Below are 15,156 nucleotides of genomic sequence, written 5' to 3'. Positions count from 1 at the left end.
TAGCACACATGTACCCAGCTCTCATGGTGCCTGGAAGATTAAGTACTTAACATGTTTGATTGAGGTTATTACACCTAGTTCACTGTCCAACAACTTTAATGAGCAAGATGCTTCCCCCAATCAAAACATTTCCAGTCTGTGTACCTCAGTGGTAGCTAGAGCATTTGCTCAGTTTGTGCAAGGCCCTGGATTCTATCCTTGGCATTAAAGAAAAGGGGTGGGGGGGTGGAAAAAGGAAGAGGAAAGGAAGATAAATAAATTCCCATTCCAAATGGCAACATTTAAAAATGTATGTTAATACCACTGGACTAGGGATGTAACTCAGTGGTAGAACACTCAACTAGAATATATGAGGCCCAGAGTTTGATCCCAGTACTGAAAAAATAAATAAATGAACAAAAATCTGCACTCTAACTCATCTCTAATTTAGTATATTATCTATATTTAATCAATTCCTGTTGGATATAGCAACATGTTATAAGTCTCAAGAGAAAGGATCAGGATGTTGGATTTTCCACACCCTGCATTAGTTTTGGATACTCTGAACTAGGGCAAGAAAAGCTGGCATTTTCCACTAGCAGGCACACAGTAAATATTTGAAGCTTCCCAGCTCATAGGAAGCAGTCTTGTGGGGATTGTTTAAGCCTGCAGTTTTAGTGGGAAAGTAGCCAGAGAGAATATGTAAATGAAGGGGCGTGGTCACGCTCCAATAAGACTTTACTTCCTGAAAGAGGTGGAGGCTGGGTTTGGCCTGCAGGGCAAGGTTGACTGCTCTCTGAACTGGGGTGCTGGGTAAGTCTGCAGATATCACTACTAATTCTTGAGGCATCGCGGGAAACAGGGTAGAGTCAGAGCAGGAAATGAGCAGATTTCCAAAAGAGAGAAAAGGAGATGAAGGATTCCAGAAGGAATAAGTTTGAAATCGGGTCCTGAGGCTCTGAATACCTTGCCCAAGGCAATTGACACTCTAACTGGCAGCCACGGGGTGTGAACCTGGGCCCTCTGGCCTCCAAGGGTGCCTTTTGAACCGCTCCACTTGCTGGCCCGGTCACAGAACAGGAGTTGGCTCCGAAGCTGGGAAATCTCTGTGGGTGTTCAGCAGAAGCCTATTGGATTTTTAAATTTTAAAAGGCTTTTAAAAGCCCAGTTTCTGAAGAATGGCTCAGGGCTGGAACTTTGGGGGAGGGTGTTATGGAGAGCAGGGAAAGCTTTTTGGTAAAAAGGAACCAATGGAGTTCCTAAGCTTGGGGGGCATCCTTGGATTCTTGTAACCCCCCCACCCACCTTTTATTTCTAGAAAATTCCTTCACAATGACTTTTGTTTTCTTAGCCATTTAATATAGTAGAGTGTTTCAGATTCTTAAGGTTTTCTACTCTCCTAAGTATCTTTTCTCAGTGAGGTTTCTCTTGGAGACAGAGGGCTTGGGGATGAGCTGTAAACACGTATTGACTGAGGTTGAATTATCATTTGGTAAGAGATAAAGCCTTGAGTGGTCTACATGACTTTGTCACAGTTGAAGGTGTGTTCTGAGCTGTGAAGAGGAATTTCCCTCTTTCTAAGTGACATAAATTGTTGTTAATCAGAATAATACCCCTTGAAGGGTTTTTAGGGATAGCTCAGTCAATAAAAGGCTGGTCTTACAAGCATGAGGACCTGAGTTCCGTCCATGGCTCCCACATAAAAATCAGTGCATGGTGCTGTTTCCATACTGCTGGGCTAGTAGAGAAGACAGATGCGTAAGGCTCACTCAATAGTCAGTCTAGTCTACTTGGTGAGTTCTAGACCAGTGAGAGACTGACTCAAAAGAAAAAAAAAATGGCGTCAGAAGGCATTTTCAGAATGTGATCTCTGGCCTACATATTCACATATGTAAATGTGTGCACATGTGAACATAAACACAAAGAATAACAGTCCTTGTAAAGCCTTGCACGGTCTCAGGTCTTGCCAGCTTTATCTCCTTTAATTATCATAGGAGAGCCCACTATGAGAATACCCTCTGAATTCCATTTTAGGATGGAGGAACTCAAAAATCCAGTCTCAGGAACATAAGCATTTGCAGTCCATTAACTCCTATGCAAGTGTCCTTTGTAGGGTCTTGCTTTCCCCAATGCCCTGTTAGATCACCATAAAAATCTTCTTAGGTAGCCACCAGATGGGGCAAGCCTTAGCTTGGCTGTTTATTTGAGATAGGAGAATCTGAGCAAACTCCTGAGCCCCCTGGGGCTTCAATTTACTTCTCTGTGCCCTGTGGACGATGGCTCCCAGCTCTCTGAATTTAAAGAACTAAGCAAAATGCAAAAGAAGGTTGCATTGCCCATAGCAGCATGCTTGCAAAGTAAACATAGGAGCCTGGCATTCAGTAGATGCCTAATACATGCATTACATATATGGCTTCTTAAAGAGCTTCTCTTGCTTCTTTCTTGGGGGGGGGGGAGTGGTGTTGGGAGGAATCATCTGCCAGGCTAAGATCATTGTCATTGTCAGGGGGTACAAATTAGAGTTCCATTTTAAAAAAATCTTTTGTTTCCAGAATAATATTGAGACCAAGGAAATAAAATTTAAGTCATGGTAGGGAAACCAGGCTGGGGGAGCATTTGGTTGGGCTAGAGGGGAACACAGAAGCAGACTTGCAAGCTCCTGCAGGTTCCTGGCAGGAGCTAGAGCAGGGTGGGAATCTCAGTGTACAGGCCTGTATGGTAAGTATAACACATTCTCTCCTTTTTTTTTTTTTTTTTTTTTTTTTTTTTTTTTTGATCTGTAGCCAGTCTTCTAATGAAATAGGGCAAGCTAATTCTCTTCAGAGGCTAAAATCCCTCGAGCCGAGCAGGCATTTGTATGAAGACAGAGTGGATTGAAGCAGAGCAGGGAAGTTGTCACTATGACCTGGGAGTCTTTCATTTGGCTAATCTAACTCCATTACATTTTGGAAGTGAACCCAGGTAGAAGGAGGGTTTGGAAAGGAATCTCCTCCAACCAGCTTGTAATTAAAATGGAACCCTTTGAAGAATCACTCCTCTTTCAATTGTTCCAGACACCCCTTTATCTGATTGAATGCCAGGACATGGCTGCCTTAAGCTCTGGCTAATTCTCTGCCAAGATACTTAGCTTTCAGTCCCAGCTTGCCTGCGTGTCTTGTGTTCAGTGTTAAGGATGGATGGAGATGCAGAATCGGGGGCAGCCGTGCATTCTCCGTGGTCCTCCATGGTGGTGTCAGTCTTCCACCCTTCCGAACAAGCAAGAGCTTCTGTTTTACAGGGTTACTTCTAAACTTGTGTTTCAAAACTGAATACCAGTCTCCATCTCTCTCTGCTTCCTGAGACTGCAGGCATTGCAAGCAGGTGCTCCTGCTGCCATGGTGGACTCTACTATCAAACTACAAGGCAAAATAAGCCCTTCCTTCCTTAAGCTGCTTATGTCAAGCACAGAGTCACAGCCACAAGAAAATGAGCTAATACAACTGGCAAATTAGTGCATTTGAGATTTTCTTTCCAAAATCTTCATCTAGTGTGTTAAAATTTCAAAACACAGGAAGCAACAAAAGGAAAGATATACATCCCTCTGACTTAAGATGGAAGTCTGAGGGTGTCTCCCTGATGCCTGAACAATCACCAACCCTCCCTACCTTTGCTATGATATAAACACCAAGTTTTGGTTGGTTGGTTGGTTTGTAGTTAATATCTCATGTAGCTCAGGCTGGCCTTAAAGTCCCTAGCTGAGGTCATCACCTGGAACATCTGATTCTGCTTTTTCCATGTCCTGAGTGCTGGAATTACAGGCATGTACTACAACATTCAATTTGGAGGGATGTGAGGGATTGAACCCAGGACCTGTACATGCTACGGGGCACTCTACCAACAAATCTGCCTCCCCAACCCAGTTTACAAAGGACTCTGGATTGTGAAGTGAAAATAAAAGCAACTTCAGAAAGCCAAGATATCCTTGTAGACCTGTAATATTTAACCGAAGTAAAACAGGCCTGCTTCTATTTATATGCAATATCAAAACTAATTCCAAATTGCTCTCTCCCAATTTATCATTCTTATTCTGTTCCCATGGGAAAACATTGGTTGTATAGTCCATATCCAGGCTGCATACAGAAGAGAGATATGATTAAACACTCTGGCAATGAAAACTAGTACAAGATTATAGATTGGCTCATGGCCAGTAGGCTTGCATGTTCCATATTACTAATAATCCAAAGTATCACAATTAAAACAGTGTTGACCTATTGAGCTGACAAGTCTGTTTGGTCTTGACTGATCGGATGCTGGTACAAGAACAGGCATGAAGGCTCTTACTCTGTTTCTCCTCCTCAGGAGGTCAAAGGTTATCTATACACAAGCTGATCCAATTTTATGGTTCACCTGCCTTTATGTCCTGATCATCCCAAACATAATTTGGTGCTAGTATGTATCCAGTATTTTTGAGATTAAAATAGTATAAGTTGTGAATTTGTTAAAGAAAATAAAAGTCCCAAGGCCTTTCCCAGACAGAGACCCATTCTCCAGTGCTAAGGAAGGGCCCTGGTGATTTTATACTTAGGATTTTTTTTAGTAATCTAAACAGTTTGTAAGCTCCAGGTCCTTGAATGCCAAATCTGTCTTTGAGCAGAGGTGGAAGAAAGGTGAGAAGTGTGTGGGTATGGACTTGGCCACTGTTAGGGCAAAGTCCTTGATGTTAATTCCAAAGGGTTTGGGAAAAGTCAAGGAGGAGACTACCAAAGCATCAATCACTGTGTGTGTGTGTGTGTGTGTGTGTGTGTGTGTGTATGGTGATGGACAGAAGGGACAGAGACCAAAGCTGGGCGGATTGGGATAATTGTGCTTTGGTAGCATCTAATGGGAAACACTTTGAAATAGCGCATTTCCCTAACAGTCAGGAGCTGGGCACAGGGCTATATTGTGCTTGAGGCATGAGCATGGCAATGGTCTCTGCCCTCCCTGGTATCTAACAGTGATGGAAGCTTGCAGAGATGTAGACTCGTGTCATCCAGAGAGGAAGCAGCTGGGAAGAATTAATCCCAGCCAGGCCTAGCTACTTCAAAGCTCTCTTTCTGCCTCCACCTTTCTTATCTTGCAAAATATCATAAACTCGGGCAGTGACAGCCAAGCCCCTGAGTGACAGACAGCAGGAATAAACCATGGAAACCTGTAGAGCAAGAGCAGGAGTTAGTCTCTGAGCCAGCATGGAAAATGCTTCCGATATTTCAAGACCAGAGCAGGCTGCTGGGGGAATGAAGCGCCTCCTTGTCCCGTGTATTCAATACTCAACAAATTGATCTGTAATGAGATCAAGTCCCTCAACAAATAAAGAGCTAATGCCGACCTAATCCCATGCGGAAGAAGAAAACCATGTTTCTTAGTCTCTTGCCCTGGCCTGAAAAGCCTGATATTGGAGTGAGTGTAGCTGCTATTCACCAGAGGGAAGAAAGGGCCATGTCACTGTGGGGGCTGCAGTGAACATCGAAATAGCAGGCCAGTCTTGATGGAGCGACATAGGGCTCCATAAAGTAGCACTAGTTCCACACCCTCCTCTCTCTTCCCCTCTCCTCTCTTCAGCACAGCTCAAGCTAACCTTGAACTCACTATGTAGCTCATGGTCAGTCTCAGCCTCCCAGTGCTGGGATTACACACATGTGCCATCACACCTAACTGAAAGGATTAACGGCTCTAAACCACTCTGTTTCCTGTCTCTTTCCCCTCTCAGCTACTCTGGACTTCTTTCTTGATGTTTTCAACCTGTTTCCCTGTCTGTGAAATGGGGACAACACAGAACAGAACATTTCCTAATAATATGCATGCCTCTCCTTGCCTGGGCTCCACTATGGTATCCAGCTTGACTCATGGTAGCCATGTCCCTAACCTCTCATGTCATTGTGTCTCCAGGTAAAGTCAGTGGCTTCCTTTGCAGATGTAACCCATGAATACATTCCCGTCCTTAACCCCAAACCAGATCTGCACGGCCCCACCTCCCCCTGGCTTTCCCCAGCTCCCGCTCTTCTTGTCTGTCCTTTTCCTCCTGGCTAACACCCACTCCCTGTCTTTTCTTCTTGGGATTTTTGTCAGGGTGCCCACTTTCTACTTCCTCTCGTCCTCGTCCAGCCGTCATTACATACATGTCTTCATGGAAGAGGCATCCTCACTGCAGCACTCCACCCTGATTTTGTTTTTAAATAACACCACTGACAGGCATTTGCTAATTTGTCTATTGCCCACCATTAGACCAACAGCTCCTGAGGACAGAAGTTTTGCATCATGAAAGGGCATGACTCTAGTGTCTACAGGAACTCCCAGTGCAAGCTGGGTACTTGGTTAACAGTTGAAGAGGGAAGTATATATAGACAATAACAACTGAAGTATCCTTGTTCCAATCCAGCCTCTAGAGATGTCCTGATGTGTAGCAAGTATCCGAAGCACCACACTCAAATTGTGAAGTGGGTGAACCATTAATAGCCTGAGGTGAGTCCACACAAGTGGGGAGCTGTATCCCTCACTGTGCCTCCCAGCAGGACATGAAGGGTGTCATGGATCTGATCTGCACTATGCTCTGACTCCTTGTGCCAGAGGAGCATGGTTGTGTTACTCAACGTTCAGTGTCAGGGCTCTTTTTGATTAGATGTATTTATCCTAATTGGTCTGAAGTCTGTTTCAAGGACTGATCCATCTGAACACCTAGCTATGTACCTGTATCTAACATGGCACCCACTCTCTCTGCAGCTGGGAGACCATGGGGGCTACTGTAACAGCAAGCTTGCAAAATACCACAGGGTCAGCTAAAGGGAGCAAACCCAGGATGAGCAGGGTTCACTAACAAGATTGGTCATGACAGTAGAGAGGCATCTTCGATAACTTGATTTCAGGTTCCCCTGTGAGGGAGGAATTCTGAACATCTCATCACAACCTGAAATCCAAGTAGCAGAAGTCTTTATGCATAAAGATCAGAAGAAAGGGGAACTGATCTAAAGCTGGTACCTAAAGTCACAGGGATCCAGTGATATCACAGATATCCAGGCATTTGTCTGATAGACCTTGCTGGGGCATGTTTTCCCATTGGGGACCACACTCTGTAATAACAAGCACAAAGCACTTCTCTTATGCAGAATTGTATTTTTTCATAGTCCCAGTTACATAAGTTAACTATGCCTTGAAAATATTAAATGGAAAATACCAGATGATCAAATTCATAAATTTTAACCATCTAACATGACATGTGATTTCTAAGCAGTATGATAAGATTGTAGGCCATCTGGCTCCATTCTGTCCTTTATAAAGGGGTTTCCACACTGTATACACTATCCTCCTGTTAGTTATTGAGTCTCTATGTTCATTTTTCAGAGAGATTCTCATGATGTCTTACGGTTTATCATGTTAGGTAACCATTATTTAATGATGTCCATCCCAAGAGTAAGAGAAATGATGTTGTCATTTTAGATACACCAGCTAGAGGCTGTGAAGTGACTACTTTATGTGAAAAGATAAAAGTTCTTGACTTAATAAGAAAAACACTACCCTGAAGTTTCCAAGGTCTATAGTAGGAAGCAAACTGAATGTAGAGTTGAGACCCATCTACAGTTTTGAACATTCACTAGTGATCAAAGAACGTATCCTCTACCAATGGGGAGGAACCTCTACATACCTAACCCTAAGTAATTAACATTTAACGCACTACCACCAAGGAAAACTAGGACATTTGTCTCTCAAAAGAAACATATACAACTGTTCGTAGCAGTTACATTCATGGAGCTGAGAAGAGAACCCACATGCCTGTGGGTAGGTGGATAAAGAAGTGGGAATGCAGCAAACAACTGCAAAATGACAGAGACACAAGCCTGATGAGTCACAGCACAGCGCGGGTACAATAGCACAAAGGTGAAGGACTGAGGGACTCATGAGCAGAGAGAGGTTGACATGTTCAAGGCCACTGAGCCTTGAAGACATTCAGTAATGGGATCACCTTCCAAGAGCAGGTGGGCTTTGCTGGCAGCTGGAAACCTCACCTTGCTCCCCATTGATCTTCTCTTTCATGGCTTTTATTTCCCCTTTTACTTAGAGGTGCCAAGAAGTAGAGTGGGCGATGGCCCTGTAAAGTTAGGTTTGCAGGGGGAGTCAGAGCTGAGAAGGACTGCCTCACTGGACATGCTCAGAAATCTAGTGGACCCAGGGATCTAGATTTGGGCATCCAGGGATGTGGGATAGAGTTGGGCTTCCAGGGGTGTGGGATAGAGCTGGGCTTCCAGGGATGTGGGATAGAGCTGGGTATCCAGGGATGTGGGATAAGCCATTCTCACCACAGAAGCACCACAGGGTCCTGGGGACAAAGCTCTGTCCCACAGATCTCTCTTCTCCACTCATTACCTCCTTCCAGAGGCATCAGAGGCTTTCATTCAGCTCTGATGACTGAGTCTGTAGGCTCCAGGCATTTATATCCCCAAATGAGAACCACTGACCACACCTCCTGTCACACAGCATTGGCTCCTCTATGCATGCCTCCTCTGAAGGTCACTACTCACCTACCATTTAACTACCCACTCAATTCTTACTCCACAAGACAGCTCAGAAAAGTGAAGTAACTGACTGAAAATCACACAGCACATGCATACGAAAGTAGAGAAAACCACATACTTTACTCCCGGGAGTTTCCCCATTTTTACATGGGCCCAAGGGGTGTGTATTTTTGCCTTTTCTTTTCTTCTGTAATTTGGTGTAGATTTTTCTCTTCAAGTTTGCAGAGGGAGACTGCCTGCTGGAGCTACAAATTAATGAACGCAGACATAATCTTACTTTGGATTTATTTACATCTTCCATAAATCATATTTATTGAGTGCCTGGGGTGTACAAGGCGTTGTGAGAGGTCCCGCACATTAAAGCAAAGAAAAAAAAATAAACATTTTAGACACTTGGTGTATACTGCAGACTACTTAAATATCCAAAGGCATCAAATAAATCATCAGACTGTTTAGAAATGGGTTCTGGCGCGCTCCCTGCAAGCCTCCATACAAACCCGGCAGTTGAGCAATGAGCATTTGGACCTGGTCTCAAAAGACCCTGGGGTATTTGTTAACATGAAGGAGTAGGTCAGAGGTCCCTGGAGTCAGAGTTTGGGGAGATTATAGCCTACTACTCAGACTATAATGTTCAGTGTTCTGTATTTTATGACACGTAGCCATGATAGACAGCATGCAGTACCATTGCATCACAACACCCCAATCCAGAAACTTCCTTCCGTCTTTCCCTCCCACCCACCCTTCCTCCCTCTTTCCCTTCCTTCCTTCCTTCCTCTCTCCCTCCCTTCTTCATATCTCATATTCTTTCTCTTACACACACACACACACAAATAGGGCTTCTTTCTCTTACACACACACACACACACACACACACACAGATACCTTGTGTCTTAGTAGGGCTGCATTGTGCAGGAATGGGTGGAGACAAGATTCCACAGAAGCTGGGCGGGAGACAAGGGAATGCAGCATGGATACGGGATCATTTTAAGTCAGACCACAGCTGTAATTGTGTGTGTGTGTGTGAGTGTGTGTGTGTGTTATATGTATGTAGTACATGCATGTGGTTTTACAAGCATGTAAATCTCTGTTTTCAAATATGGTATGTTCCTTTTTTCCTTTCTCAGTTATTAGCTTGAAACTCACTGAATCAGAAGTTCGCCATTTCATCTAGGCTATCCAACAAGCTGTCTCCAAATGCTGGGGTTACAGGCATGTGATGCCATGACTAACACTTTTACGTGGGTGGTAGGGATTTGAACTTAGATATTCAGGCTTGTAGAGTAAGCACTGTTACCCACTGAGCCACCTCTCCCAACCCAGTGCCAGAGATCATAGCTACTGTGATATGAGATGGATAGGACAGAGGCATCAAGGGTTGTTACATCGTAGTGATAACATCAAATGTGCCTGTTACAAACACTTCTCTATCATTTACCCTTTTGTGTTCTCTTCACTTTTGAGAGCAAAAATGAGTGCTTGTGCAATATCTGGCATGCCTCAAATCTTGTCTAGGTTAAAGATTGCTCAGGAGGGATAATATTCAAACCCAAATGGACAGAATAGTCATGTGAGGAACACACACAGTTCCAGAAGGCAAAATGTCCTTGCCTTAGAGACATTCAAGTTTATGGAGAAAACAAAATAAAGAATGAGGGCATGGGTGAGGATTGGGAGAGTTAGCAAGAGAAGGAGACAGTGGTTTTATATTATATGTGCCCAAGCTTTGACCCACTCATAGATGTGCATTTATTCATTGGAGCCAGTTTTTATTAGAAAAAGGGAAATTTCACTTATTTCTCCTAGGGTTGGTTGCCACCTGTGGCTGAGATACTTAGCTGTCCTCAAACCAGGCTCTCCCTTGCATGATATGGGGTTGTCACTAGGAAGAGACACATTGTTCAGATCCCTTGAATATGAGGTTCCCTCCCAAAGGGCTTCATGTTCAAGGTTTGGATGCCTGGTGCATGAGCTTCATGGAGGTGACTAGATTATGAGGGAGATGACTTCCTTGATGGCTTAAAGTCTTGGAGAAAGCTGGGGGTGAGGGGTGCTTTTGTTCTCCCTGACCGACAGGAGTAGCTTGACTGTGTCTTGTCTTTCTGCCATGAGATTTCTACCATGCCTAAAAGTAGTGGAAACAACCATAGACAGAAAACCCTGAAGCTACCGGTCAAATAAACCCTTTCTCCTTGTAAGCTATGTGTCTCAGGTATTTTGTTACAGTGAAACAAACAAACAAACAAACAAACAAACAAAAAAAACCCCAAAACCCTTTGGAGCTAAGTATGGCCATATCACTAGTCCTCACTAAGAAACATTGCAGAGTAAGCACACAATCAAACAAATAAACAAACATTTCATAGTGTTTTAATTAAGTTCAGGGTTTTATGTTAGGTCACATTCATTGCTACCCCAGAGTACATGAAGCCTGCAGGTTGCAGGTTGAACATACCTACATTTAGGGGCTGGTGGAACCATGATGGGAGAAGAATGGGTCCAAGAGTTATTTCCTGGAAGACAGAACCACTTCCAAAGAAGATCTCCTTATGGGACAGATTTGGAAAGTTTAATTTCTTGTGCTAGGTCTCTAAATTGTTAAGGCTTGCTTATTACAGCAGCTGACATCGCTGTAACTCAGGGGGTGTGCTAAATCAGGCATACACTACATGTAACAAGTGTTTAATAAACACCAAATAAAGAGAGTGCAGCATACCAGCTTTGGGGGCATTTTCCTTTTATAGCGAAGGAACAAAGTACAGTTGTGAGGTGACTTCTCTTTACCAGCGTCTCCGGAAGGAACTTGTAATCAGCCATCCCCAGCAAGATTCTGTCTTTGAGGTAATACAAAGGCAAACACTGCATCTCTCTCCTCCCTACCCCTTCATCCTGCCAAGTGCTAACTTCCATCATTTAGCAAGTTCCTCCATTTAAAAAGTTACCATCTACTCACCGACCTGGCGAAGCTGTCAGTGGCTGAGCAATGGAACTCAGCCAACTGATTAGTTTTGATGGACTGCTGCGTGCAAATCCAGGCGGTGTCACTAAAGAGCCTGTTCATCCAATTAACCAAATTACTATGGGGAGCTCTGGCCAAGTGCAACACTTAGTGGACGGCTGCTCCAGGAGGTCAGGATGGAGGGGGAGGTGATTCTATCAAGTGCCTGCCCCATCCTTCCTTGTCTCCCAGCCAAAAGAGAGGGCTGAGCAGATAGAATGGGCTAACAGGGCCTCTTTCCATGGCTCTCCTGCCTGTTTTGAAAACTGGGACTGGACTCTTTGAAGGATGCCTCTCTATTATTGTTTGCTTAATCATTTCACACCAGTTTTTAAAGGATTTGGCCTGTTCTGGATACTGTTAAGTTATACACCACAGGGAGAGGCTGTGTGTGTGTGTGTGTGTGTGTGTGTGTGTGTGTGTGTGTTGCATGTTTGAATGTGCATCATCATCATCACCGCTAGCAATATCATTACTGCCATCACCATTACTATCAGCATCATCAAAACCAAACTCACTCAGCTTTACCAAATACTAACCGTGCAAGAGGTCAGAGTGCAAGATGCCACAGTTTATTGAAGTCTACTAGAATTCTGTGAGGTGAGTTATTAACTATTAATTCAAAATACAGATATGAAAACTGTGGCTTAGGAAAAATAAAAGAAGTTTCTTCTAGCGCATGACCAGTATGTGGCTGAATTAGAATTAAAACATGTGAAGAGGTCATGGCTTTCTTGGACCAAAGTACTCATTATTAAGATAAACTTTCCATAATATGAAAATATCTCATGAGTATTTCTCATCAGTGCTGAAAATATGAGTCGCTTCAAGAAAGACAAATCATGTTGAAATTATCCCTGTCACCCAAGCCAGGTGAAAACAGTATTTATGTCGGGGTAAAAAATGTTCAGTATTAACAGGGCTGACAGATGCTGTAAGAGGTACTGAGGTATTGACAGAGCCAACGGATGCTGTAAGAGGTACTGAGATATTGACAGGTCCAATGGATGCTGTAAGAGGTACTGAGGTATTGACAGGGCCAGCGGATGCTCTAAGAGGTACTGAGATATTGATGGGGCCAACAGATGCCGTAAGGAGTGCAGAGGCATTTGGATGGATCCTTCTGAGTGACATCATATCACATTGCCATCAAAATAATGTGTCCCAGAGCTGCACATCTAAGATTACAACAAATTATGCCTGTAAGACCACAAGCAGACCCCCTCAGAAAATTGCCTCAAATAATTAAATAAACCCAAATTTAAAAACAAACAAACAAACAAAAAAACCAAATAGTAACCAAATTTCACACCTGTCCATGTCCTCCTGGTATTTCTTCATGAGTGGTGGACTCCATGGCCATGAGCACTTGGCACAGCTGTCAAGGCTGTGGATGGCATGTTATAAAGCAAGGGACAAGTTGGGAACTGGCTGGTTGTATCCCATTGGTGAAACTCACACATGTAGTTAATGCTGTGCAGTGGTCAAGAGAGTCCACAGCCCAAACCAGCCACAATCACCAGTGGAAACATTTTCATCTTGCTTGACATCAGATTGTACAGCTTGAGTCATGGTTTGTGTCACAAGTGTCAGTACTCCCTTGGCTTTGCAATGCATATAATATAGGTGTGGCAACTATTAACTTTGTGGTGGAGACTGTTTATTGCACTTTTGACTTTTGAGTCAATAAGCTTTTGAATACAATCTGGATTGTATCTCTCTTGTGGCTATTGGAATTCTTCTTGTGACAAACAGGTTGGCATATTTGCTATCTTTTGGCAGTCAATGGCAAACAGCTCATTGACTTTGTGTTTTTCTCAGCACTCACCTTTCCCAGCAGGGTGCAAGCACTCAGAAGACCTCAAGGTCTTCTTACAGTTGCTCACCTCAGACATGTCCACAGTCCATAAGACACTGGGAGCATGATCTTGAAGAGGCTTCTAATGACAAGTTCCAGGACTTTTAACCCTCCTTATTAGATGGGAGGTGGTACTTGCTGAACACCTCCTAAGCAGGTTGCCTCTTTGGAGAGAAACAACATGAATTTACATCTATCAATAGTCAAGAGTTAGGAATCTTCACCTCTGTGTTGGAGGTGAGAAAAGAGATTTGCTAATGAGGTTACAGGCCATGTGGCTAATTAGTGACTGCTGATTAGATCCACATCTGTGAACTTCTGCAGAGTTCTACTTTCCCAACAGCCCTGACTGCATGAAACCCATGGGATCCTGGTTAATTATGCAGCCTACTGTCCAAATTGGGGTGGCTGTGTATGTGGAAGTGGTACAGTGAATGACAAGATCACACGCTGAGATACAGACTTCCTTGAGCCTTAAAGATTGAGTACCCACAGCCTACCCCAGTCTCATGGAAACAACTCTCCAATGACACGTATGTACCAGTTGTGTAGTATTGTTGGGGATTACATCACTTAAATGTTTGGGCACTGTGATTACTATTCACTTGTTTGTTTGTATGCTTGATTTACTTTAATAATTCCCTCCAGATAAAGCCCAAAGCATGATTTACATGTGGTACATTCAGTCTTGTTATGACTGGACTTGGAGCCGTTAACAAGCCCCTCACAGCATGCCACGGTTCTGTGGCTCGAGGCTAATGCTTTATAACTCTCTCTCCACCTCATTTTGTTCTAAGGAGAAACAGGGCTGGGCATTGGCTATAATGACCAATACTTACCAAGCACTAGAAAGAAATGCTATGCTGATTGTAGGAAGGAACAGATTTCTCTCTGTTCAGTAGCAAAGAAGTCTTTTATTTCTGTCATGTTAAAATCTGAATAACCTAAGTATTAGTCTTCTAGGAGTGCAGGGACTTTCAGGTGAGGGTGGGCTCTTTCTCCCTTATGCCTTCAGGTGAAGACAAATATTATAGGGAGTCAAATGACAGGAGAGAGCCTGTGTGCTGTCATACTGTGTGTGTTGTCACCATGTGCACAGTTGTGCTGCATGCTGATAACTCAGCCCAACAATGGTCACACTGGGACATCACTTTGACAACTGTTTTTGAATTTCAGATTTTCCAGCATCTACCTACCCCACTGCTGAATCGTTTTGCCTGCATCCTAGTGAGAACTGACCACAGAGGCCTTTTAGAATCCTGTAAGATTTTACCTACTGCCTCAGTCATCCCACAGGCCTATTATTTTCTTTAAAAAAAATACTTTTCATGCAATGAATTCTAATCATGCTTTCTTCTTCCCTCAGTTCTTCCAAGATTCTACCCACCTCCATATTTATTCAATTCTAAGCTTTCTTTCTCTCTTGAAGAAGCAGACAAAAACAAGAAACTATCTCTTTTGTTCTCTCCCTCTCTCTAACATCCACCCCCACACAAAAATTGAAATCAAACAAGCAAATGACCAATCAAAATACACAAGCACAAGACAGAAAGAAAAAGAAAAGCCCAAACAGAGCATTATGAGACCAAAAGTCTTCAAAAATACCATTAAGCTTGTTTTGTGTTGGCCATCTACTCCTGAAGGGGGGGGGGGCTACCCCAAAGTGTAGTTAATATTGCCAGAAAGATTCTGTTGGAAAAGACCAAACTTTCTTGGTTAGGAGTAGAACCTGTGCCTACTTGCCCCTTTCAGTGCTGGGACTCTATCTGGCTTGCACCTATACAGGCCCTATGTGTGCT

Source organism: Phodopus roborovskii, unplaced genomic scaffold (assembly GCF_943737965.1).
Source record: "Phodopus roborovskii unplaced genomic scaffold, PHOROB, whole genome shotgun sequence".
Taxonomy (NCBI): Eukaryota; Metazoa; Chordata; class Mammalia; order Rodentia; family Cricetidae; genus Phodopus; species Phodopus roborovskii.
This window is presented reverse-complemented; position numbering follows the sequence as displayed.